Genomic DNA, 5,492 nt, shown 5'->3' with positions numbered 1-5,492 from the left:
ATTCACTTTCTGGAGAAAATCAGGCTGTATAACAATTGCTTTCAGCTCACATCCATGGGCTATACCGATGCAACCCACAATGGGTGGAATCCATAGGTTCGCACGCAGGGTCAAGTATATCATCACATTGGCTCTCTCCTTCCTGCCACCCAAAATGAGCATTCATTTCGGTAAGTTTATTTCAAGGAAAGTGATGCAGCCTCAGAGCGCAGAAACAGTCTTTTCCAAGTACTTTAGTCTGGGATCATTTCTGATCTTCAACTTCAAGCCATGTTGCATTGCCATGATTCGCATGTCATAATCTGAAATGTGCATATATGAATTTGCACGCTCACATTTCGTATAGTCTGTAGAAGTGTCATGCAAAGTTTCGTGGGCTTAGGTTAATTTGTCAATGAGCTAGATTTTTTTAACGCTGTCAGAGGAAAGCGAACAAGCTATAGACACTGCCTTTGTGATTTTGAAGACGTCGGTGTTTTCCTTTTTCAGTGTAGCAGCCCTTTTGTGGGTTATTATTTTCTTAGTGCTTTTTAGTGATGGTGTAAGGCGAAATCCGTATTTTGTGATTTTGAAGGGCAAGACAGCAATACACTAAAGCCATGTAGATCAAGAAAGGAGTTAATCAAGGCAGACTTAAACTAAAGCAAAATAGATCTATAAGCTAGACAGCAAGGTACATGTAGATGTAAAATGCCTCTGCGGCGTAGATCAGTAGGAGCAGTGACGCCAAGGCGTCGACCCCGAGCAAAGCCGGGTGCTCAGCTAGTAATAGTATATGTACGTAGCTTATCTGCGACATGTTATTGCAGTGCAGCAGGACACAGATTCAGAAACAGCAAGCAATACAACAAAAGCTAATTAGAAAACAAACAAACAAACACACTCATACACACATACGCACACACGTACGTACGCAAATGCACACACACACACACACACACACACACACACAGACACACACACACACACACTTACTCACACACACAATAAAAAGCACGGTATTATCCTAATAGAGTTTTATCGATTTGGAACTCTGGATTTAATCCATCAAAACAAATAGGGGCCTCCCATATGTTCTAGAGGTTACGGTGTTCGCCTCTTATTCAATAGGTTCCGGGTTCGGAACCTGACAGCGAAGGAAAAATGTTCTTCTCTAAAGATTTCTCAGTTCACCTCCTTTCCTGCTCTCTAATCATGTTCTGTTGTCTGCTTTGGCCTCCACTTTCTGCCCCCTCTCCCCTCCCCCCTCCCTTCCCCCCTTTTGCCCTTTTCTCTGGTCTCCTGACTCTTTCTGCCGCCTTCCTATTGCTACTCCCTTGGCTCCATCTTACTGCTGTCTTTTAGTCAGACCCCTGATCTTAGGCTTGGTAATATCTAACACCTAGCCTTCTCGGATAAAGAATAACAATCTCAGAGGTCCTGTGTACAAGTTGTGCACGTTAAAGATCCCTTGGTGATCCAAAATCGATAACAGTAAATTAGGTTGATTCGGCCGCCACCAGGGCAAAACTCAAAAAATTAATTCCCACCTAACAGAAAATGTTTAAAGTGTCCCACGCGCTCATATGACCTTTTGCAGTTGGGAGCGCCGTAAAACACTCACCAGTACAAAAGCAGACAACGCCAAAGAAAGCTGCCTAACCTCGCTATATACTTTGGTAAATTCGCCGGAAAGGGGAGATGGGGGGGGGGAGGGGTCATGGATTTTTTCGATCCGCTGTTTTTACCGGAGACAACTCAGAGGAGAGAGCACAGAAGATAAAAAGATAAAATATCGTCATTATTGACGTTGTACAAGACTCGTCGCTCGCGGGTCAGATGTTGGTGTCGTTGACAATCTGTTCTCCTTGTCGTCATATTGTAGTTCCCGCTGCTGCTCTCGTTTACAGCCGGAGGCATGACAGCGACCATGACATAATAATTTTAAAAAAACAACAACTAAGAAGCATGAAGCACATAAGCATGTTGTAAAGAAATACCAGTACGGAGAGAACAAGTACAACACCCCCTCCCCTCACCCAAAAAAATAAAAAAAAATTAATCCCATCCCACCTCCCCCCTCACCCCACCAACCTCGACTCTCCGCCACTGAAGAACGCCCGGCAATCGCCTCATCAGTTGATAAAACAAGATAACAGACTGCTGACAAAAGGGTCAGTAAAACTTACGTGTCTATTGGTCTTTGTGGCGAAGTCATGGGATATCTTTTTAAATGTTTGTTTGCTAGCTTGGTTGTTAGTTAGTTTGGTTGTTAGTTAATTGTTTGTTCGTTCGTATGTTCGTTCGTTTGTTTGTTATTTATTGATTGTTTTGTTTGTTTTAAAGATTGTAGCTGTAGCCTACTCGCCACCCCCCCCCCCCCCCACACACACAACATAACCTTCTTTAAATGTCTAGATTATAGACATCATACTACCTCCAACGAAAAGACGTTATAAGTAATATTTAGCTTCGGGGATGGGGAATGGACAGGGGGTTTGGGGGAGGGGAGGGGAGGGAGGAATCTACATGGTTGCATCTTTGACAGAAAGAAATCTCGAACATTCGTATCTCGTATTTTTACATGAACTAGAAGATAGAAAACGCTGTCGTCCATTCATGTCTGTCATGTTGTTTTCATTCATAGCCTCTGCGAATTTAATTGTGCCTGCATTAAAAATATAAAAAAAACCCACACAGAATACACATATTTACCACAGGGTATTAATATCATTATGATGAGTAAAGGTTCTGAAAGACTTGAAGTTTGAGCCCCGCCCCATTTTCCATTCTTCATACCGAACGAATTTTGGTTCATTTGTCAAAAAAAACAACTCTCATTCAATTGCAGACCAATACATGTATCTGGGTTGATAAAGCAAAGGTCAGCACACTATAGGCTAGCACTAGTATTTGAAGCTGTTCGAAAGTCTTTGTTCTGCCAGTCATCCCAGTACTGCGGTAGCTGCAAACACAACAGTACAATAGATATCTACAACATGTACGTGTATACAAACACTACAAATCTTAGTGAGTGTTTTACTGCACTTAACAGCACACAGCACAATCAGGTCATATAGGTGCCGACGATTAGCACAGGTATGTAACATATACGTGTATAAAAGGAGGATGAATGATAAGGACGATAGATGTCTGGTATGAAAGAAGGAGCAAACCACACCAGAGCACCTGCCAACCACCCACTCACAAATGTTATAAGTGACGTTGGCCTACTGTTAATGAGTGATTTTTTTTCTCCGGGTAAGCACGGGTTTCGATCGGACAGGCGAGAACACTTCATGTTGAAAGCACAACCCTTGACTTTTGAATGCTTTGGCCTAAAACTGCAACACATATAGGTGGGAAAACAGGACAGCTTATCAGGGTTGCCAACTTCAACTCATTGTAGTGGCAGTTAGACTATAATTTAACAGCGGCCTATGAAGAAGAAGGGCACATAATATTATTATATTATAAAACGAGGGAGTTTTTAGTTTTTGTAAGAGTTTTACGGCACTTGCAACACAATAAATAAGGTCATATAAGTGTCGAAGATTAGAGTGTTACAAGAGAGTAACAAACACAAAAAAAGAAGGAGGAGAGATCAGGACGATAGATGTTTGATAGGAAAGAAGGAGCAAACCACACCAGAGCCCCCGCCAACCACCCACAAACGAGGGAGTATAGGGAGCTAATTCACATTAACTTGCAAAATGAACATCATATCTGAAAGCATGGTGCATAACCTTTTGATAAAGGTTGATTGACATTTTTTGTGTATAGGGCCTAGAACGAATACAGTATGTAGGTCCCTACTGGTAGTGGTAACTAGAACCAATGTGGATCTTTCAATCTAAAATGAATTAAATATTCAAATAATATGAATTCGAAAAGCCCTGCTAAATATTCCACAGAACTAAAGAAGAAAACGGCAGCAATGTATTACTACCTTTTGATCCGTTCTCTTTCCGGTGACGAAAAATGTTATTTCTGTCCGTCTTAAATGCGAGATCGTTATATTATTGCTGAAGCAAATAAACCGTTTTAAAAGGAAAAAAAAGTTTCACTCTCAAATGGGCCCACGTTTTCCCACCCCTGGCTGCCGACAAGACGAAACTACGATCAGCTGAGTGTGACCTCGGATTTTCTAGGTCACAAGCCTTCAAGACTCCGTTACACTCCAAACACATAACGACTTGTCACGTGGAGTAAAGTGCGTAAACATAACATCAAACGTGCTATTTTCACAAGATGACAGACTCTGAGGTTTAAGTGAACATGATATGATAATAACATATTAAGACAGTTCCCCAATGCAACAGACTCTAATCTTTTATGCGAACATAATGAGATATTTCCCCAATACATGACAGACTGCTGTTAGCTTTAAGTGAACATGGTAATATAAGGTATTTACACAAGACAACAGAATCCAAGCATGGAATGAACAATACAATATACAAGAAACCAGACTGTTAGCTTTAAATTTAACACGATAATGTACCACACTATATGCTTGAATGAACAAACTAATAAGACATTTTCACAACAAGACAACAGCTTGATTAATGAATAAAAATGCATGTATAAGGCACAGACTCTATTAAAAAGCTCGAAATGAACATCTATTGTAACGATGTTATTATAATAAGAAATTTCCATACAAGAAAGCAGACTCTCAGTTTGAAATGAACGTAGCACATAACATAAACATTTCAACAAGACAACAGACTCTAAGTTTGAAATGAGCGTAATACATAAAATAAACATTTCAACAAGACACCAGACTCTCAGTTTGAAATGAACACAACATAAGACATAACATTATGCATTAAAATGTATTGCTCTCGTTAGGCCTACCTTAATCTGGAGCTGTCACTCTCTCAGTCGCGATACAACACTCGGCACAGAAAGAACCACACACAGATGAAAGCCGCACGAGCTACAGATCACATCGTCACATGTAGGGCGGGCATAGAGGAGTGTTTATCTCTGTTCGTCAGGGTCAAAGTTTAAGTTCTTTTTGCTGTGCTCGATAACGTTTTCCAGCTGACCGAGACTTTATAATGATAATAGCAAAAGTAGGAACTGCACTGTACACCAATAAAAGGAACACCATCATTAACAGTACCAAAAAAGGAAAGAAAAAAGAAATCGAAAACAAAACAAAACAAAAAACCGTAAGATTAATCTTGTGTCAAAATTGAGAACTATGATGATAATAGTAAAAGTAGGAACTGCGCTGTACACCAATAAAAAGAACACCATCATTAACGGTACCAAAAAAAAGAAAGAAAGAAAAAAAGGAATCCAAAACAAAACAAAACAAAAAACCATAAGATTAATTTTGTGTCAAAATTGAGAACAGTATAGTATGTATTATAATGTCAACGCTATTTCTTAAACTTGTAAGAATCCCGGTTCATTTTTCCTTTATCTCTCTTTCACTCCCCCTTTTCTTTTTTCTCTCTCTCCCTCTCTTTCTCCCTCTCTCTTCTCTCTCTCTCTCTCTC

At 40.1% G+C, this 5,492-nt stretch overlaps 1 protein-coding gene across 1 annotated transcript in view; it reads right to left on the bottom strand.

Annotated features, from left to right (window-relative positions):
• LOC101861269 (flavin-containing monooxygenase 5) overlaps positions 1-5,165 on the bottom strand; it is a gene marked incomplete in the record, with an annotated part of 24,330 nt that extends 19,165 nt beyond the window's left edge. The window contains 1 exon segment of the mRNA XM_013079318.2: positions 4,840-5,165.
• Between the last annotated feature and the right edge of the window lie 327 nt (positions 5,166-5,492).

The sequence above is a fragment of the Aplysia californica genome, unplaced genomic scaffold, assembly GCF_000002075.1.
Source record: "Aplysia californica isolate F4 #8 unplaced genomic scaffold, AplCal3.0 scaffold00048, whole genome shotgun sequence".
NCBI lineage: Eukaryota > Metazoa > Mollusca > Gastropoda > Aplysiida > Aplysiidae > Aplysia > Aplysia californica.
This window is presented reverse-complemented; position numbering and strand designations above follow the sequence as displayed.